Raw genomic sequence first — 23,142 nt, 5'->3', positions numbered from 1 at the left:
CAGGAGTGGACTGAGGGTAGAGTTTCAGGGCAACAAAATTTATGCAAGGAATTTAAACACTGACACCCTCTTTAAGATTTGCCCAGAATTCATCACATCATTAAAACCACAGTCATTCATAAATAAATAAATACACACACATAAAAATGTGTATGTGTGTATATATACGTTGATATGTGTGTATGTGTATATATGTGTGTGTCACATATATACATATGTGGGAGGGGGGTTGAGAGCCTTAATAGCAAACAGCCTTATCCCCTGGTGTTCTGCTGTCTCCTTGCAGCCTGAAGGTAGAAATAATGAGCCTGCAGAAGGGAGTGACAGATTTTATCTCAGAGACACTGACCTGAATGACTCCATTAGCATTGTTCCAAATGAAAAGTCACCCTCCCTCTATGGGGATTGGAGGGGCTGCCAGGAACTAGGAGGCAGGGAGATGTTCAGATTCCATCTGGAACTAGATCCTTCCCCAGAAACAAGGACATGTCGTGCCCTCGCCCCCACATTCCACAGAAGCCAAGCCCTGTCTATTTCTGTGTTACCTGACTGCAACAGAATGAAAGCCTCTCAAATCAAGGAGTACTACCTATGCCCTCTCTGCTCTAACTGGCATCCATCACCCCTTTCAGCCCACACCAAGGGGGTCCGAGCACCGTGACCTGATGGATGCCCTGCAGTCCAGCCTCGTGGTTCATCATTCACCCGTTCATCTTCCAGGATCCTGTTCTTATGGAAGACCAAAGCCACTTGCCCTCCCTAGGGTTCTGGCTTTTCAGAGAAAACCATCCTTTTCCAGTTTTGAGCCAGGAAGGGAGAGGGAAATGGAGCAGGGAGGGAAGGTCAGAGGGGGTTATATACACACAGAGGGTCACTGAAGACTCCAGGCAAAAGTATCTCACCCCACAACGTAAAGGCCCTCCAACTCTGAGAGAAGTTCATTAGACTCTGACCTTTCGTGTGCCAGATATTTTTTTAATCCAGAAACACTACTCACAGACAGGTTTGGGGTCTAATGTGATTCCAAATTTTACCCCTTCCTTGCTGTGGGATCTTGTACAGGTTTAAGTTAATTTGTTTAAATGCCTCTGAGGGACTTAGTTTCTTCATCAGCAAAATGAAGACATAAGCTTCTATTTTGCAGAATCATCTTATAAAACTAAATACAAAGAAAGCAATTGTGCACCTAGACGAGTGCCCAGTGCACAGAAGAAATTCAATAAAGGTGGCTTAATTATAATAAGAATAATATTTGAATAAACCCTATAAACACGAAGTCGAGAATTCCACATGCAGAGGTAGCCTTTATCATGTAAAGCTTGCAGATGAGGTTCCTCCCTGCCTTCTACCCATATCGCCAACTGAAAGCTTTCTCAAGCTATGTTCCTCCCCAAAGGACTGCTTTGGGAAGCCCACATTGCTAGACAAGGCTTTGGTCATGACTTTAACAGGAGCTTAAGAATCCCGAGTGACTGCTCTGTGGCAGGCTTAGCCAGAAGGAACATTTCAGATAGCTCCCCAAGATAGCCCCTCACTGTGGGGAGTCTCAGTGTGTTAGAACATGCTGGAAACTGCAGAGTAAATACAGTATCTTTTCCAGGAGCATCATTCTTACTGAATGGTAAGGCATTTAAAATGTCATTTTTCAAATTACAACAAATGAGGATATAAAGAGAGTAAAAGTGGGGAACAAGATTTTTAACTTAAAATATAAAACTTCAAGAGAAATTCAGTCCCACAGGAACCTATTTCAGGTTCTTGGGGGCTAAGAGGTAGGCAGTTTCTCTCTGTTGCCTTTAGAGTTGCTGGGAAACATTCACCAGGTCCCCATTCACCCTCAAGACAACAGGTGAGGTGGGTGTTATTAGCCCTTTCATTGGCAAAAAATCAGGCACAATTCATCTGCAGAAAACAGATCAGTGGTTTCCCAAGGCCAGGATCAGAGGAACTGACCACAAAGGGACATGATTTGGAGAATGACAAATATTCTACATCTTGCTAATAGTGGTGGTCACCTGGCTACACACATTCATAAAAGAAAACCTGAATTGTATACCTAAAATAGGTGTAGTTTATTATATATAAGTATTAGCAAAATAAAATTGATTTTTTTAAAGGCTTCAGTCTTTTTTTTTTTTTTTTTTTTATGATAGTCACAGAGAGAGAGAGAGAGGCAGAGACACAGGCAGAAGGAGAAGCAGGCTCCATGCACCGGGAGCCCGATGTGGGATTCAATCCCGGGTCTCCAGGATCGCGCCCTGGGCCAAAGGCAGGCGCTAAACCGCTGCACCACCCAGGGATCCCTAGGCTTCAGTTTTTAATTAAGAGTTGAAAGCGTCTGTTGACTGTGCATCCAATAATAGGGGGCTAAAATTCAACTCAATTAGAAAACGGACAAACATTGTGGGATGAGATGGATAGAGCTAAAAGTAGAGAGTGTGGGGAGGAGGGGGGACCAGGGCTGAGCCATTATTCATGATTTAGATACACAGAGAGAGTGCAAGGGACTTTCCTGTGAAGGGGAGAAAAAAGCAGAAAGAGGCAAGAAGATGATAAAGAGGCAGATAGAGGGGTGGGGCCCTGGCCAGGTGCGCAGAATCTCCAAGGGAGGGAGGCGGGGTAGATTGAGGTTCCATGCAAGGAACCTGACATGCTAAAGAACTTCAGGACAGGAGAGATGAGGTATCTGAATACAGAGACGCTTCCAGACATTGCCTCTGTTTTCCTGGACCAACCAGATGGGATCCTCTACATTTCACCACCCTGCAGGCTGGCTTCTAGTTCCCACCCTCAATGCTTCAAAACTCTGGTAGGGAACTCTAAACTCTAAATATGCAAGTTGTCCCTCTTCCTTTGGCTCCATGGGCCATACTCCCTACTTCTGTCTACAGAGCTATTCTAGTGCCAAGTGCATCTTCGCCAGGAGGTTCCATACTTAAAAAGTCGGGCTTATTTTTAGCTCCTGACAAATCCTCAAGGTTTTTCAATCCAAAACAGAAAGATGAGTGACTAGGCTTCTTTTTGGCTGGGAGTGTGGGGAGGGGGTGGGAAAGATAAAAGAGAACCAAACTGAAGTTTGTTGCAATGTCGCTTTTCATTTTTCGATGTTAATTTGGAAATTTGCTTCAACTTGCTGTGAACCTTTCCACAGAAATATACTGCACCGAATACTGAACTGTTTTAAAAATACTGGTGCACTCTGGTAACCATCTGTCACTCTTTGTGGCACATAGCAATTTAAAATTATTGGAACTCTTAAATTAAGTGCTTGAATTTGAAGGTGATCACCACTTTGAGCATGTGGATTGCACAGCTATCTCAACTATAACAGTGCTTCAATTTTCTTTAAGCAGGTCATTTTGGGGAGCGATAAGGGAGTCTGATTGCCCAGCATGCATTGATTTAAAACTACTGGAGTCATCAATTCATTTCTATAAGCACTTCTGTTTGGGTGCAGTCTTGCTCTGATGGCTAATTTGGGCCAAATTGGTCTATACTGCACATGCCCAAAACACTAATGTATTTTGGTAACCTGCCTTTTTAAGGGCAAAATTAACAATCATTTCTGGCTAAGCCAGAAACAGCACAACAGAAATACAGTTGCCTTTTGAAAATACAAGGTCATCTAGGTGGGATTTTTCTGTCTAATGTCAAAGAGATCTAAAGGGAATGTATGAATTGGTTTTTCAGAGACATTTGGCCCAACATACTGTATTCAATTTTCTCAAAAATAATATGAGTTTTATCAGAATGTAATGCCTGTCGGAGAATTCTGTGTCCTTCCTAGATGCCACAAGTTAACATTTTATCGCCTCTGAAATACTGAGAGATCACCAGGTTTTGTAACCTGACTGTACACAGGGAATAAAAAAAGCTTTTCTCAAATTAAATATACCCTTCTCAAGTTATAAGAAAAAAATTAAAGTGTTAAATGGGCAAATAGCATATGGACAGAAAGTCTCCTACAACAGATCTGAAGGTAACCCATTGTCAAGCATTCCAACAACAACAACAAAAAGTTTTCCTCTTAAAAATCTGTGAGGAAATGCTGACTCGGATACAACAAAAATAGCATTGACAGTTGACGTGTGTTGAATGTCAGGTAATCCTCACAGGAACCCCAGAAGGTAACTATTGCAGACTCCCCACTTCTTTTCACTATTTTATGGAACTTGTCTTTTCATGTATAAGGAACATATTCCCAGATCTCCAAATAATATTTTTAGGGGATGTTAGAGTAAGAAACCACACATACATTTATATTCTCAAAGGGTTTCTATATGGTGGCTCTAATGAGGTATGGCATACATACCATAAAATTTGGTCACTGGGAGTAAACAATGCAAATGACATTTAGGAAAAGTATACAGTATACAACTACCTCCACAATCCCGTGTTAGAACATTTCCATCACCCCCAAAGGTTCCCTGGTGTCTACGGTCAATCCCCACTTACCCACCCCCCAGGCCAAGGCCCAAGCCACCCCTGATCTAGAGATTTCATATACGTAGGATCATACACTATATAGCCTTCAGTATGCGCCTGCCTTCTTTCATGTAGCACAATGTTTGGGAGGTCTATTTTGTAGCATGTGTCAGTTCTTTGTTATTGCTGAGTGCTATTCCATCATATAGTTAAACCACAGGTGACGAAAATTTGGGTTGTCTCCATTTGGGTGTGGTTATGAATGGCACTACAATGACAAGCTGTGCATGTGTCTTCATGTTGACATAAATTATCAATTGTCTTCATGGGTAGAAACCTAGTAGAGGGACTCCTGGGTGGCTGGCTCAGTGGTTGAATGTCTGCCTTTGGCTCAGGGTGTGACCTCGGAGTCCTGGGATCGAGTCCTACATCAGGCTCCCTGCATGGAGCCTGCTTCTCCCTTTGCCTGTGTACTCTGCCTCTCTCTCTGTCCCTCATGAAAAAATAAATAAAATCTTTAAAAAAAAAAAAAAACTAGTAAAACTGGGGATAAGTTTATGTTTAACTCTATAAGAAACTACCAGGCTCTTTTCCCAAGGGGCTATGTCATTTTACATACCTGTCTTTCCACCAGCAGTGAACAGATTCCCATTTTCCTGAGAGGAGCGGGAGATAAAGCAGAATCGGGTACTTAGCCCAATGTTACACAACAAATAACAGCAAAGTAGGGGGTGTGAAACTAAGAGGCCCAACTCTGTGTCCAATCTTCTTAATTTCACAAAGTTGTGTAGGTTATTTGAGGTTAAACAAATTTCCCTGTTGTAGGACTTAAGAGGATTTAGTGCCCAAATATTTATAAGGAACTTCCAAGAGAAGTCAATAGCATCCAGTGCTTCCACCATATGTTTGGCCCATGGGACCCTTTCCTATCTTAGTCCATGTCTTCTGTTGAATTCTCAAAAAGCAGAGCCTGAGAAGGGACCTGGATGCATGCAGTTTATTGAAAAAAACGTAGCAGAATGAGGGCAGGATAGAAAAGAGCAAAGGGGCCATGTAAGGATAGAGTTTTAGAGAGAGTCCAGCTTTTGCCTGATTGGGGATGAAGAGAAGCTCTGAGACATAATTACAAAGCATTTACATTGCCAGCATTTTGCTGCCAAAGTCAACCAGTCGTTGGCCATCAGCTATCCCTCCTTGGTGCAGAGGTAAGGGGGGCTATGACCTTCTTTCCTTGGTGACTCCAAATGGTGGAGGGCAATGTTCAAAGAAGGTGGCTGCTGGGAGCTGTCAGGAATCAACACATGAGTACTGTCATGGAAATGGTCTGAGAGGGGCACCCATGGCATCCATTACAGTAAACTTCCTTCCCTCTCATACAAGCTAACACATCAAACTTCCTCACCCCTGTGCCTTTGCACCTGCTGTTCTAGCCTGAAAATATTACCTCATCTCGACCATAAACATATTGGCTTCTTCTCACCTCTTAGGTCTTAGCTCAAATATCAATTAAAAAAAAAAAAACAGAGAAAAAGATGGCAGTTCTAGTAATAGTCATCAAAAGTGGCCGTCAATGTTCTACATGACTGAAGGGTTCTCTGAACTTACACACTCTAGTTATCAAATGACTGGGCAGAAACAAAGCACACCAGATAAAAGTCACTTCCTTCCACTTTGAGACACTTCTTTCAGTATCACAGGCCTGCTGGAAAAATGTATCATCCAGAACAGGATAGATTGTGCTGCAGTAACAATAAACCCCAAATCTCACTTTCCCAAAATCATTCCTTGCTTTTCCTACATAGCCATTGTGGATCAGGAGGAGTGGGATAGAGGCACTTTTCTCTCAAAGTCATTCCCTCAGTGGCCCAGCTGAGTGTTCAGCTATTGATCTCAATGTTGCTCATCAGTAACTGCCAAATCAGAGTGAGAATGTTCCAGAGGCTCTAGCATCAGCAATCAAATGCTCCAGCCCACATGCAGATGAATGAAACTAGACCATTCTTTTACATCATACACAAAGATAAACTCAAAATGGTTGAAAGATCTAAATGTGAGACAAGAATCCATCAAAATCCTAGAGGAGAACAGAGGCAACAACCTTTCTGAATTTGGCCACAGGAACTTCTTGCAAGATACATCTCTAAAGGCAAAGGAAACAAAAGAAAAAAATGAACTATTAGGACTTAATCAGGATAAAAAGCTTCTGCACAGCAAAAGAAAGTCAAGAACACTAAAAGTCAACCTACAGAATGGAGAAGATATTTGCAAATGACATGTAAGATAAAGGGCTAGTATCCAAGATCTATAAAGAATTTATCAAACTCAACATTCAAGAAACAAAAAATCCAATCATGAAATGGGCAGGAGACATGAACAGAAATTTCACCGAAGATATACACATGGCCAACAAGCACATGAGAAAATGCTCTACATCACTTGCCATCAGGGAAATTACAAATCAAAACCACAATGAGATACCACCTCACTCCAATGAAAATGGTGAAAGTTGACAAGACAGGAAACAACAAATGTTGGAGAGGATGTGGAGAAAGGGGAACCCTCTTGCACTGTTGGTGGGAATGTGAACTGGTGCAGCCACTCTGGAAAACTGTGTGGAGGTTCCTCAGAGTTAAAAATAGAACTACCCTATGACCCAGCTATTGCACTGCTGGGGATTTACCCCAAAGATACAGATGTAGTAAAACACTGGGACACCTGCACCCCAAGGTTCATAACAGCAATATCCACAATAGCCAAACTGTGGATGGAGCCACAATGTCCTTCGACACATGAATGCATAAAGATCATTTGCTTCAACCTGGATGGAACTGGAGGGTATTACGCTGAATGAAATAAGTCAATCAGAGAAGGACAATCATCATATGGTTTCACTCATACATGGAATATAAAAAATAGTGAAAGGGATTATAGGGGAAAGGAAGGGAACTGAGTGGGAAAAAATTAGAGAGGGAGACAAACCATGAGAGACTCCTAACTCTAGGAAATGAACAAAGGGTTACAGAAGGGGAGGGGGGCGGAGGGTTGGGGTAACTGGGTGATGGGCACTGAGGAGGCCACTTGATGGGATGAGCACTGGGTGTTATACTATATGTTGGCAAATCAAACTTCAATAAAAACAAATTTAAAAAAATGCTCCACCCCAGAAGTAGCACCTGTCACTTCCATTCACAGCTTGCTGATTAGAACTGCTCATAGGCCTGGACTTGCCAAGGGTCTAAGAAGTGCTGTCCCATGTGCTCAGCAGAGGAGAGAGTTGGCTGTGGAAGAACTCCTGTCCTTCCTTTCAGGCCTGACTTCATCTAATCCACAGATAGTGTGTGGCTCTGGTGACTGTTCTCAGTCAATGAAATCAATCCCTTTCTGGTGGCCTCTTGTGTTAAACTGGTTTTGGAAAGGGCGGAACTTCTAATGGCATAAAGATAGCAATTAAAGAGGGTATAGCAGTGGTTAATGAGCGAGCAAGCTTTTCCAAGAGAACTCTGAAGAACTGTTAAAACCTAAGTCATCAGCCATGGAAGCCTGCAGTATTTTCAAATGTATGGACCTTTTCTACTTTCACTTTGAGGAAGAGAAAGTTGGCTTGTGTCTACTTCTAAGGTAAATGAAGGTCAGGAAGGCCATAAAACTTATTTTAAGACTGAGCCAGGACAGTGATCTGACAAGGTTATGGAATACAAAACCTTAATTAAAGTGCCCAAGTAAAGAGAAAGAATCTCACTATTTGCTTATATTATTCTATGAAGAAAGTCTTTCAAAATTCTGTATCATAAAAATTCTTTGCAATTAACTTAAAATAAGTCATCTCTTTCAAGGTACTTAGATTTATGATGCAAAGGTAGCTTTTAACTTAATTGTTATTTCTTTCCCCAGGACCTTCCACACACACAACAGCTAATTAGGAGAGCCTTCTTTTGCTATTCAGCATGTTTGTAGCTACTGAAGTGTACACTTCACTGCTGAAGCAAGTGATCCTTGCTTATGAGATTAGCTAAATTTAGGATCCTTCTCCACTTGCCTGTGAGTTGCCTAGAATGACAAGAAGTTCTGAATAAGGTGGAGGGGAGGGATGTAAGAGATCACAATCTATGTCTATTGACATAGTATTGAAGTAATGCAAGCATAAGCCATCCACATGAGCCATGCAAAATTGTCCTCCAGGTTTAAATTAAGAGGGATCACAGAAATTGACAATTTGTTTCCATGGATATAGAAGGAATTTAAGAACCATGATGAAAAAAAAAAAAAAAAAGAACCATGATGATCCACTCAAAAGTCAAACCTCAAAGTATCTAATTTTGCTTATATTTTGCACTTGTACTTGCTCTGCAGTGAGAGTAGCCAAGTATTTAAAGTAGCAGCACTGCCCTCAGTTACTTGGTAGCCTCTGATCACTTCTTGTCAGTTCTTGAGCTATGCACACTTAACCTGATGGTAATACAGAAGAAATGTTACATACTTAGGCTGAAGAAGAATACCATGATCTCTTCTCTTTTTCCTATTCTGTTATTCCTATTCTGTTGTTCAACTCATTTACAGCAACAGACAGAGAAGTAGGAATGCCTTTAATGGTATGCTGTTTGACTACTGTGCCTTACCCTCAGTCCCTCTACTGTGGGCTCCTAGCTTTTCCTCAAGTATGCCACACTCATCTAGGCCTGCATCACATCATGAAGGTGTTTGGCTCCTAAGAAATTAGAACATCTGGGAACAATAAGCCCACCAAGCCACTGAGGCGGGTGAGGCTGAAGTAGAGTAGCAGATACTGGGTCATGTATGCTCTAGTTTGTCACAGTGCCAACGGTGGGCTGCTGGAAATCTTTAACAACCAGCTCTTGGGAGGGAGGGAGACCTAACTGGTAGTGTTTGCCAGTTTTTGTGGTATAAATACTCCTGCCATAATTGATTGCAAGCTACCACTGGAGCATCATCCATCTTACACATTTCCTGAAAAGTTAACAATTGGCTCTCATGAGCTGGTACAAGCTGGTTCCAGCATACCACCACACAATGGTCAACGCTCTACACCCACACAATGTAAGTACATGAATCAAACCCATATACCTATTTCACATGCTACTTTCCCCTCTCTGGGCTTTTTAGGCATCCAAATTAGCCACTACTGGAGTAGATGACCCTAGATCTTTCCAACTACAATAGGAAATGATTCCATGGCTTACAGGGAGACTTCTCTGAGAACATTTTCTACATTAATAACAGGACAGTCTGATATTGCCTCACTATTTTTAGACCTAGAAAGGGCTGCCAGAAGATTGAAAATCTTATCTAGATTCAGATTTGACTCTACAATCTTCACCATCTCATCCCTGTATTATTGTAACAGCTTCTTGGATGTCTCTCCCACTCTTTCTGTAGCTAGGCAGCTATGGGAATAATTGTCCTCCATCAGCTGTGAGAATGAAGCCCTCCAACACCATTTTCATCATGTCATTTCCTTACCAGGCAAGCCTCAGAATCTTCCTGTGGCTTGTCATATCTAATCCAAACCCTTCCGTTTGGCATTCAAACCTGTCTGCCCATAAGCAAGAGTAATAATCCTAGGCATTGTGGCCTTTCACAACACCAGAGGTCTTTGAAATCCCTCTGGACCCTCCACGTTGCATCTCAATTTCCTCATTCACAGAAGACAGCAATAACTCTAATTCCCATCTTTCATCAGACTTGCTAGAATACAGAGTATCTAGTAAGCATGCTGTCTGCATACTAAGTCTCAGGGACTTCCAATTGACACATGCATGTCCTCGATGATCACAAACCCCTTTAAGGACAGATAACATAGAAAAAAATAAACATTTCATTTTAACACTTTGTAGGCCACCCCCAAAACATTTTCAAACACCCTGACATTTTCAGAAAGCACTGAGTTTCTCTCTTCCCTGCATCCACTTGTAGTTCTTGGTAACCTTAATCAGGGTCGATTCTGAAAACCATCTCCCTAGCAAATAGAATGACAGTCAGAGAATGTCTTGCAAGTGGGGTCCTTTTATGTGTCCTACTTCTCTTGTATCAGGAACTGGAACAAATTCCTTCCATATCATATGCCATGGGTTGAGAAACAGATTCTACTGGGGAAAGAGACACAAAGACAGGATATAGAAGATGGTGCTGAGGTCCCAACCTATTGATCCTCTTAGCACACCTGACTTTGCCTACAGCTGTGCTTGACAGTTTCCAGCACATTGAGACCTTCTCACCTCAAGCCCCTGCCATCTCTCTTCAACTCTGCCTAAGGGGTTTCTCCCAGCACCACCAGAGCTTGCAACTGAGAAATGCAGGGGAATTAACATCCTCTGGGACAGTCCCTACCAGTTGTGGGATGGGAGTGAATGGATAAACTCCCAATTCTCCATTCTTCAGAAGGACACTGATGGGCATTCTATATTGTTCTTCAGAAGGTCCCAGAGTCATTGAATCTCATTTTTCCACAGCAGTAACCTATTATTTAACCTATGTTTTATTAGCTTTCCTCTCTTTTCACCTGTTTCCTTGTTCTCCCCAATAAACTACCTTAACCCATATCTTGGGCTCTGCTTTTGGACAAAATAGAACAAAGGCATTGGGTCAGCGAGGGAAAAGAAGGCAGAAGTCCCTACCCTCCCACTCTCACTATGGATCCTGAACCATCACATGGTCATGCAGCAATTGTTATTTGTTCCACTGGGGAATTCCCACCCATGTTCCTTATAGATCCTTATAGATCAGTAGTTCTTAACTAGAGGCAATTTTGAGCCCTTAGAGACATTTGGTTCTATCTGGAAACATTTTCAAATGTCCCAACTAGGGATGAGAGTTGCTACTAGCATCCAATGCATTAAGGTCAGAGTACAGCTAAACATCATACAATGCATGGGACAGCCCTCTTCAACAAAGAATTACCTGGGCCCAAACATCAGTAATGTCAAGGCTGAGAAATGTCATAGAGCAAGCATGAGAACAATTCTGTGGAGGATGATCAGACCACTCTGGTACTAGTTAGTCTCAAATTGGATGTCAGCTATTTATAAGAGTTATCTCAGCACCATCTGCCCAGCACCTGGAAGCTCTGGGCCCATGGAACATGCAGCTTCCCTGGGAGGAGAAGAAGCCACAGTCCTGTGAGAAGCTGAGGTTGGGGTGAGCTCCTCTTGCTAGGACCAGACAGACCGTAGTTCCAGCTGTTAGTCCAGGTAACTCATAGTAAGTCTCTCAAGTCACTCTTCAATCTGGCACACAGAAAAGATATATACCCTGGCGCTCTTATTCTTCTCCCTAAGGAGAATATTCTTAAGACCATTCTCAGCCTATAAACAATTGTAATAATGTAAAAGAAAGACATATGAAAATGAAAGAAAAAAGAAAAAAATCCTCCCTTTACAAACTGTCTAATGTGTGAATCAATCATAACCAGAGAGGAAGTCACCCTCCTCTGCCACTGCTCTGCTCTGTATCCTCACACACCCAACAAACTACAGGGTGAGAAATAAAACCAGATGCTGAGGTTAGCCTATTGCCATGTGGGCTGATTCAAAATGAGTAGAGAATCCTCTAACACAAAGAACATTTTCCTTAAAGACTCTAACTCTCAAAGATGCCACTGTGAGTTCCACTAGAAATAAAGAGTAACAACCATGATGGGTAAAAAAAAAAAAAAAAAAAAAAAAATCACTGGGGTCCCAAGGGGGGGGGGGGAGCGCATCTGACAGGACAACCATCCCAAGTGAGTCACGTGCCATGAGGGATTGAACATATAACTGCTGCTCGGCTCCTTCTTGGGGACACTTTCAGCCCACACTGCACCTGGAAGGGCACTGCTCAGGAATTCTACGAAAAGATTCCAGGCAAACTGTCACTGCCAAGTAGGCATCTGCCTACCTGCCCGGCTCCCTTGGCTGCCTGAGTTCATAAGCTCCACTCCCAAAGGTGGCTTCCCACCAAAGCCAGGAGCTGGCTACACAATCCTAACTCGATCCCGGTCTCCCATTAGAGCCCCATGTGCTCTGGAGCAGCTTTGCAAATCGCTAACGGTTTCTTTTTTTGGGAAAAGAGAGAGGCAGGCAAGTGTAGCAGCCAGCTGACTGTCAGAAATCCAGAGCTGGCTGCAGGCCGGCCCAGAAGACAAAAGGGTCTTTGGTTCACCTGTCAACACTGTGCTCCTTCCTCAGGTCTCTTCCTGTGGAGCTTATCTGATTCCTTCAGCCAGGTGTGATGGAGCAGAGAGTGCTGACATCATCACCCGGGGTGAGGGGGTGAGCGGCTGGCTGGGTCCGAAGCCGCCAGGGAAAGCTGGCATAAGACGCTGCTCTCAGCAGAGGCTGCAGCAGCCTGGAGACTTGGATCTCTCTCCTCCAAACTGGTAGCTCTGAGGAAGAGGGAGGAGCTGGGGGCCAGGGCTGGTCCCCAGGAGGGTGAGGGAGGGAGTTCTCCCTACTTGCCTCTTGCCCTGGCTTCTTCCTTCTGTCAGGCCCTTCCCAGAAGTAAAGGACCCTTTCGAAGCTATGGAGAAACATTTAGCCGGACTTAAGTGAATCGGGCAGAGCCTTTAGTTATTACTATTATTTGGTGATTCTCTTTGCTGTTTTCACCAGCAAATATGCTATTCAGATTTTCTTAGAGCAATGGTGCTCTCAAAGTGTAGCCCCCTGGGCAGGCATCACCAGGGAATGAATTTCCAGATGTGAATTCCTCCCCACTGACTCCCAACCCTCTTAAGTCAAAAACTCCGGGGGGGGGGGGGGGGGGGGGAGGGAGGAGAAGGGGCACCTAGCAATTGGGTTTTACAAGCTCTCCAGGTGATTCTGATGCACTCTAAGGTGTGCAATCCACTGTTGAGAGGAGCGGAGTTCACTAGGGCCAGGCTTCCCAGGCAATTGCAGCTCCCAGAGAGTTCACACCCAGCAAATGCACACCTTCTATTGAGCCTTGCTCCCTGACTTCGCCTTGGCATTATCACCCCTCTCCCAAAAATATTATTTACTGACTTCAAGCTTTTCAAAATTTGCAATTTAAAGTTCTCCTCTGCGTGTGAATGTTATATTAGCATAGATTTCTCATAGAATGCAAATGTCGCTAGTCAAATACATTTCAAAGCCGAAAACCCCTTGTTCCTGTCATCCTGTTAGTGAATTTATTTTACCCTACTACAAGCAATCCTATATGAACCTCATCATTTTTTAAACAAAACAGTTACTTGTTTGAAAATGATTGTATGGAGGGGACGGGAGGTGGAAGAGGAAAGAATATATATATATATATATATACCCTCATGGACCTCCCCTGTGACAATTTCCCCAACCCCCCAGCCAGAATAAATTCTTCCAAATCTAGCTCCTACTGCATGGGCGAAGATGAAATAAAATGAAATAAAATGTATAAAATGTTATTACTCAATGTTGGCAATAGTATGATGAGAGAAACACTTCTGTACACTTCTCAGGGATGTAAATTGGAGTAAGTTTTCGGGAAAGCCACTGGGCAATAGAACCCATGACCCAGTAAGTCTTCTTGTTAGTATCTACCCTGAGGAAAATTTTAGGAAAATAATGGTCAATTTTTTAGGAGATCTGTCTAACCCACTGACTGACTATCCTTTTGATAACTGGCTCCCAGGTGTACTGGTAATACAGCACAAAGGTTGAGGGCAGATTTTGGAGCTCACAACCTAGGCTTGAAACCTGACTCTGAGACAAGACACCTGTGTGACACGGGATAAGCAACTTAAATTTTCTGAGCTACAACAGCAGCATCCAATTAAAAAATGATATAAGTACTATCTCTCCCACGTGTCGGTTGTATGAGATGCCCCATCGTAAGCACTTGGCAGTGGCTGACACCCAGTTCACACTCAGGAATTGTAAACTAGTGTTGCTTTATGATTTTATGTCTCTCTTCTATAGCTGACTGGCCGTAACAGAAGCTGGATCTATCAGATTTTTCTCCTGGGAATTTGGCATTGTGACTCAGAGCCAGCTAGTCAGTCTATTTGTTGCTGGGAGCAGAGCATAAACCATATTCTTCCATGTGGACGAAGAACCTGTGAAGCCTCTTCAGAGAGAGAAGTTTTACAACACAGCAGCAAAAGCAAGAAATAGTGTGAGTCCTGGGGGCTTCCCAAGCTTCAGTTCTGCTTTATCCTGGCAGCCTGGCTTTATTCTTGTCCTTGATTTCAGGAAACATTTAGTTCCTTCTAATACCTAGAAGAGCATGATGATTATTGCCTCTCTGTCCCTCAGGTCGAGTCCTTGCTGTCTTCTGTCCTACTCTGTGCCTTGGGGACTGAGAGTGGGATTATCACCACCCACGGCCCCTTCCCCTTTTAACTACACCCCATGACCTTGTGATTTAATTTTTGAGTTCTTTTTTAATTGCTTCAATCCTATTATGTTCTTCTATAACACAAAGCATATGCATGGGATTTCCTTTTATTCCCTGAGTTATAGTTTTCTTTTAGACTAGGTTCTTTGTCTTTTCCTGTTATGCCTTTTCCCCCTCTGCAGAGCGTTTTACAGCTTCCATGTGGTTTTCTTTCTCATCTCATGGTTATCATGAGACACTTGTCCAGAATTTCTATTTGATCCACTATAGTGTGAGTGAGTTCCCTTTAAGTTCTTTTCCACTGAGGCCTATTTATATCTCTCTAAACTACAAATAAAGCCTGGGCATCCCAGGTCCTAGCCAGTTGTTTTTGTTTTCCTTTTGGTGGGTCTAGCAAGCTTGAGTGGAAGAGCTAAAAGAGAATGAAAGAGAGCTCAGCGGAGGAAGTAAGCAGCTGTTATTAGAAGACTTGGATTCTCTAGAGTTTCCTGATTTTAACAGATGCCTGTTCTAAACCAGGGCCCATGACACCAACATAACAGTGTATCCCAAGGCCCTGGGAGCTGTGCTGGGTGTTCAGACTGGGCGCTGATGGAGAGGCCCTGGAGCCTTTCCTTCTCCAGGGAGGGTCATCATCAGTTGCTCACTTCTCATTTAGCTTTGATACTACCCTCAACCCAGTCAAAAGAGGGAAAAATAGGGGCAGGGTGTTCTTTGTTTTATTTCTTTCCAGTTTGAGGATGGTTAATGGAAATAACAGAGATTGTTTGGACTCTGTGGCAGAGACTGTTATGGTCACCAAAACCTTTCTGTCTCCTGGTGGGCACACAGAAAGACTAACTTTCCCAATCTCCCTGGTGGTTAAGGAGGTCTGGCCAGGTGAAGTTAGCTACTTCTAAGCTGATTCCATAAAAATTTGTCATTTCTGATTCTCTACTTCCTCTTAGTGAGAGAACTTTGAGGATCTATAAGAGGAAGAATCCATAGATGGAAAGAACCTTGTAGCTACCTCACAAGAATAACCATTTGGGTACATAATGAGTGGAAAAGGAAGTTGCCCGTAGCATGTAAAACACTGAGCTTTTAGCATTGCATGTTTCAACTATTAGCTTACCCTGAAGAATACATTCACCAGTATTGTTTCTTGAATTTCGTAGCTGTGGTTCAGTGACCTGTCATGTCACATTACAATATTTTAATTCTTTTCTTAGCTGCCACTTGAGAAATGTAGGGCATTCAATTATTCCCTTTTCCTTATTTTGTTCTACTAGTGATCTGCTTTTTGTTTACTTCTAGTTTTTACTAGTTTTCATTCATTTCATTAGGGATATTCTGTAAAGCCATGCCATGCAGTCATTGTTATCCAGAAGTGACACAGCATATATTTTTTCAATCTGTTATAACCGTTTTTCCATTCTATCTTGCAATGTATGTAGGTAATTACAAACCTGTTTCTTTTCCAGACTGTAAGTTTCTTGGACTCAAGAATGATGACCTAGTTTTCTGGTAACTCTCATGGGTACCACAGCAGCTGGTTCATAGTAGGTACCCAATATTTTATGCCTAATAGATATACTTGTCCTTAGTAACCACTAGACAACCAGGATTTTGTGTGCAAGCAGCTGAAGGTAAATATAAGTGGAGTAAACATTTATAATAAACATAAAACATTAGCTGCCAATCTATCTATGGCCATATAGAACATTCTGCCAGAGAACCTCAATTAGTCAACATTCTACCTGCAACGAGAAAAAGTAAGCATAATCTACTGAAGTACTAAACTCCTTGTCGACTACACAGATATAATTGACTAATCTACTTCAGGAATAGTAATAGAACCCCAAATTAAAGTTTTGGAACTGTTAATGTTGCAGAGAACAGGCATGCCAGTTTTGCTACCTATTAACAGAGATCTACTATGATATAAAACTCTCAAACTTCCAGTAATATAATTCAATTTTTCCTTTAACGTGTGCAATCAGAGGCACCTGAGTGGCTCAATGTGTTAAGCAGCTTGATTTCAGCTCAGGTTGTGATCTCAGGGTCCTGGGATCAAGCCTATATCTCTCTCCCTCTCAAATAAAAATAAAATCTTTTTTAAAAAATAAAAAATTAATTAAAAAATAATAAAGTGTGCAATCAACCTCATTACTTTTGTAGTACACTGGTGCAGTACTTCCTAGCACTTAATTCTGAGAATTCTAAAAACCAAAAAACTAGAGAAGCAATGAGATTTGTAAATGGGAACAAATGGATGATTGCCCACTTCTGACTTTCCCTGGGCTTTCTGAAAAACAGTCTAAGATCCCTATCCATGCACAGAAACTCAAGGCTAAGGCTAATAGTCATGGGAATATGAAGTTTAGGTTGAAACTAAAGTAAAGTTTAGGTTGAAACTGAAGAAAGATCTCGCTTCATTCCTTTTTCATATCATATAAAAGTCTTTTTCTACTAGCTGATGCTCCTAAATGTACCTCTTCTCTGAGCTCCAATCCAACTAAATACTCAAAAGTCTCCACATGGATGTTTCACAGGCATCTGAAAATGATGTGCAAAAGACAAAACTCTTACCTGCGCCATCCCTCTCCTACCCTAAACCTCAATGGGTAGTTGTCACTATCTCAGTGTTTGTCACCCATCCTGATCCATGCCATATCACCAGGAGCCATCTTTGATTACATTTTCTTCCTTACTCTATGTATCTCTTCAGAAAGCTCTGTTATCTCTCCCTCTAAGTGTATCTCTCTATGTTTCTTTTACAAAACTACTCTTGGTCTTCATTGCCTTTCACTTGAACCCCAGCCACAGCTTCCTACATGGTTTCCTTCTTCTGTTTTTGGGTACAGCCAGTCTATGTACTAAATACAGCCAATGCTATATTTTAAAATCCAAAATTAAATAATTAGCCTCTGTTTATGAAAGCTTAAAATTTCACCCCTATGCTCTCTATCCTAAACCTTTATTCCACTCTTATGCTCTCTATCCACATTCCATATCCCTTTCTTCCTTCAAAATTTCCTTTTAGCTATAATCGCCATGCTTTCTTTCAGGTTCCCCTGACATGCCAAGCTCTTTTCATTGCATTTGGCTTTTGCATTTGTCATGTAACCTCCTGTTAAATATTTTCCCCTACCTTAGAATAGCTAGTTCCTTACTCTTCCTACCTCACTTTAAATATCCCTTCCTCAGAGAAGCCTTCGAAAATCTCCCTCCACCATCTTTTCCATCTAGGACATTGTTCACTCAGTATCTTGCATAATACTTGACACTTAGTTCATGCTTAATAGATATGACGAAATGATTGTGATAACTTCTTAGAGTGAGAGACCCACTGTTAGTGAGATGACACTTTTATATTCTTGTTGCTTGTTAATTTATAAGTCAACTCTTACCCATATTTTATCGCAAAACAGGTGGAGTTTTTCATGAAACAAAGTGAAGAGTTATTTTTTGCTCCCCAAAGGGAGAAAAAAGCGAACTAATTCTGGTAGAGAAAGTACTGGTAAGGTCAAGATTTAACAAAGAGAGAAAACAGAAAAGCTAACAGGAGCTGTTGCTTTCTCCAATGTGGAGTAGATGTGAACTCCTCCTTTGTCAATATCATAAAAACCACTTTGCCCACTAAGGAATTTGAGAATATCAAGGGGGTAACTTTTACACCTAGATCAGCATGGTTTAAACCAGTACTCATATAACATAGGGTAATCCATGAAGTGTCCTCACCTAGACTAAGAAACCAGAGGATGAGTTTCCTTTACGATCACGTAAAATGAAAGATCGTTAGAATGAGATACAATGTGCACAAAACATTAAAAAAAACTCCATACCTTTGAATACATCAAAATTAACATTACTTTTAAAACTTACTCTGAAGAAAAGGAAAAGGCAAACCACAGACAGGAAAATATATTTGCTGTGCATATAACCAACAATACTTTAGAACCCTGAATATATAAAGAATTCTAACATTTTTCTTTGGAGAACAATTCAGCAATATTTGATAAAGATGAAGATATTCATATCCAAAAACTTAGCAATTCCATTGTAGTCTGTTCCTCCAGAGAACCCTTACACATGGAAACATGGTTAGGAATGTTCTTTGCAGCATTGCTTGTAATGGTGAAATACTGGAGACACCCTAAGAAAATGGATAAATAAATTATGGCAAAATCATACAAAAGAAAATGACACAATAGTTATAAAAATTTAAAACCTGCATAGCAAAACTATTTCTCATTAGGGATATAAAAGTATGTATTAAAAATATGGAAGCATGCATGAGAATAAATAAATATCATATTCATGCTAATAGTTCTTTCTAGAGAGGAAGACAAAGGAAAGGAATTAGTATCCTTTGGGAAAATACCATGATCTAATAAGGGTAGAAGGGGGCATCCATCAGGGTTCATTATGTTTGCATTAAATTCATTCGTATGTGTAAAATCTTTAAAAATTAAGTTATTTTTTTAAGGACTTAGAAAATAGGAAAAATGTGGAATAAAGTAAGGTAAGACCCAGGGTAGGGTTAGTACACAAAAATCAGACACTGTATACCACCATTCACATGGCAAAAAATGATTCTAACATTAGAACATTATTTAAATAGTCATTTAAATTGTGTTTCCAAATGTAGGCAGTATAAATCCTTGCATGCCGATCATGCTATAGCATGGACTCAGAAATTTCATAACCACAAATTTGGGGAGTTTCAGCAACTGTTGCAACCCCTTCACTTCTACAAAGAAGAATCAAAATCAACTGCCAATGCTACTCCTGCTACTCCAGGCTCTATGCAGTGTAGATCACTGGAAGAGGTTAAGCATCTTGCCTGGTGGACATATTTCTGGGTTAGTCTGACAGACAGGGCATAAAGTGCATCTCCAAAAGCAAATGAAATTATATTCTCATAAATAGGTAACAGCTCTGGCCAGGGCACAACATGCACATTGCCCAATGAATCACTCTGGGCTGTTCTTTTTGCCTAAAATAATACAGGATCTTATATGTTAGAGGAAGCCATGAATCTTTCTGCTCTGCAAGCAGCAAGGGCATGCCTCTGCACTGCTGGCTGTAAGAAACCTTCCTGAGATAGAGGAGAGAATTAAAAAATAGAGCAAAAGTTTGGACTCTGAGGAGAAAAAAAATGGGTCATGTTTTTGTCTCATCCTGCTCATCTTTGGAGAAACTAAATTCACTTTGAATCAACTAGGGATTTAACCTCCTTCTCCTTGTAAGGAGGCTAATATTTTATCATAATATAAAACCTGACGCAATTACAACAGAATTTAAACCAGAGTTGCTTTTGGTCTTTGTTTTTCCAGTTAGCTCTAACAGACACTGGCGCCCAAAGGAAATGAGCAATGTAAAAAGATACTGTTTCTTTTTACTAAATCAGAATGCTGCATTTCCTCATATTTTCCCAGTAGCCAATAGCCATGGCCATTGTGGGGTGATGAGGTCTCCTCCTGGGGAAATATCCCAATCCTCCAGGGGAAAGTTCAGATTTCAGTGCTTTCCTATTCAACTTCCTGTGGCCAGTTTAGTCAATGGAACCCATATTTCCAAAAAAGTGTTGCCAGCGTCCCAGCTTCTGGAGCTTAGAGACAGAAAACTTGCAAGGTAGCAAGTACCAGTCATCCCTGCCTTCCACAAAGACTGCTAGGTTGTGTTAACTCCATTTAGAAACAGGCCAAGTACCGGTTGTGACATAGACTACATTTTATTTTAAACTACTTGCAACCTAGATCATGTAATGTAAATGAATGTGATGCCTCTAGGCCCCCAGAGTATAATTCCCCTATTTGAGGATATTCTAGGGGTGATTAGTGGACACTTATTCAGAAGACAATGCCCGAGAGATGGTATCTCTAAGGCTTCAGCCAGGTCTATGTCTGATCAACACAGAAGCTTGTTAATTAGCATAATGAATATTATACATAGATTTTCATTGGTGAAATCAATGGCTTGTTAATAAGCATAATGGACATTAGATATGGGCTTTCAGTAGTGAAAATGATGGTGTTCAAGATACAAGGGCGGGCTCAAATACAGCTGATATATTCCTACTCTTACATGAACAGGAAGTTTAAAAAATTTTAGCTCTCCTTCCACCCTTGTTTTCCTTATACCATACTAAGATACCAAGAGTGGAATCACAAATATTACCTATCTCTAATACTAAAAGGAAGCGAATGGTTGTGCATCACCAATTAGGTTTAAGTCAGGTTTTAATGTAAGAACTAAAGCAGACTCAAATAATGGCTTAATTAGGGAGCAAAATCAGAAAAGATCTGAGGATATAATTTGGCAATAAATGGCTGATGGGAAAAAGAGAATTAGAGACATGTAGAATTACAGCATCAGACAGAAGAAAATTAAGTATAAAACAGAAGAAGTGAATCTACCAATCAGGAATGAGATGAAAAGAAAAACTGAAAATAAATAGGTAATATTAAAATATTTTTTCCAAACATGGTAACAAGATAAAAAAATGACTGCATGTCCTTTGGATGTCATAGGAATATTGTCTAGCAGGTTTTCCCCAGGATTACTTAATTTTCTAGGAGAAGGTGCCTTTGTTTGACTATTTACCATCGATTAGAACTCATAATCTTAGACGTTAAATGTTAACTTTAATCTTTGATAAAAATACAAATGATATCTGAATGGTAGAAACAGTTATGCCAAAAGTTATCATTTTTAATATTTATATTCTTACCATTTTGTCAGTTTTATTGCCCTGTAGGAAGTGAACAATTTTATATTTAAATTTAGCAATCTTATTTCAGCAGTAATTCTTTCAGAGCCTGTGTATACTTAGCTTTTCAAATTCTCTTTGAATCAGCTTTAATATCCTGCTGCTTCCTTCGTTAATGAGTTAAATAAGTCTTTGACATGATAGTCATGTTTTAAATTTTTTTAAATTATACTTTGGGAGAAAACTGGAAGAGTTGCCAAAATATTTGAGTAGCTTACAGTGCTCAAATACCTCAGAGACAGATTGTTGTCTTATTATTATTACTCTCCAAATGCCTACGTAGAAAGATATTAAATGTTTTCTTTGGAAGAAAATATTTTCATTCCCATTTCACAGAGAAGAGAACTGAGCTTGAAGAGGATAAGCAAATTTGCTCTTATTAAATATACCAGAGCCTGAACTCGAAAGGTTGCCTGAGTATTTTCCTGAAGTTATATAACCTTTAGATTCCATGAATAGAATTACAAAATGAAATTATTTTTTATTTTTATTTTTTTTTAAATTTATGATAGTCACAGAGAGAGAGAGAGAGAGAGAGAGAGGCAGAGACATAGGCAGAGGGAGAAGCAGGCTCTATGCACCAGGAGCCTGACGTGGGATTCGATCCTGGGTCTCCAGGATCGTGCCCCGGGCCAAAGGCAGGCGCTAAACCACTGCGCCACCCAAGGATCCCCCAAAATGAAATTAAAGAGTTGTCACATAAATCCACTTCCATCTCAAGCAACCTCTCAGTGCCACCATTCTGTTGCTCCAGGCATTTTGCTGATGCCATTCAGTGCAGACTGGCCAACACTTCCACTGCCTGAGGCTGATTTTCTTCCAGCAGTGAAGTGATCTGCATTCTCATCAAGAAAACAAGGATGTTTTATGGGCTCCTTCCTACAGCTCTTCCCTAAGTAGGATGAAATAATCTTGACTCTGGTTCTAACTAGGGCATTTAGAGAACAATGCAATTATCATTGCAATTTTTGAATTGTCAGAGAATGAAAATAAAAATAAATCCAAGGAGATCAAAATGTTCTAAAACCAACATTCTCCCCCATTTTGAGATCAAAGTTTTAAAAAATGGTATCTCCCACCTCATTTTTTCACTTTCTCTCTTCATTTAAAGCATGGTTGACTTAAATATACAGAGAGAGGGCTGGACAGTAAAAATTCAAGAAGACCCCCATAGAAGAGACTGGTAGGTGAAGATCAGAAATATGTGTTGATTCTCAAACTTCCAATTTGCTGTATCTTGTGGGTGCCCTGCACTGTGCTAAATACATCCACCTGAAGAATTCTGGGTCTACTTTAAAAAGAAAAAGTGAAGTAATAGCCATGTAACAGGACAGATGGTAGCTACACTCCTGGTGAACATGCATACTGTTTAAACTTGTTAAATCACTAAGTTTTATAATGGGAACTAATATAACATTATGTGTCATCTACACTCAAATAAAAAAAATAAAACAAAAGTGAACACAGAGCAGACATGCAATGATTTAGTATTGAATGTTATGAAACAGACCCTAACTATTAGGGAATTCAGAAAGATGAGGTGGGGGGTGGAGGGTAGAGTAGAGTAGGGGAAACAAGTGATCCATGAGGCAGGTTAGTTCAAATGCAGAGATCAAAGCCCATCAGGGTTT

The sequence above is a fragment of the Canis aureus genome, chromosome 5 (assembly GCF_053574225.1).
Source record: "Canis aureus isolate CA01 chromosome 5, VMU_Caureus_v.1.0, whole genome shotgun sequence".
Lineage (NCBI taxonomy): Eukaryota > Metazoa > Chordata > Mammalia > Carnivora > Canidae > Canis > Canis aureus.
Note: the sequence above shows the minus strand (reverse complement) of the source record.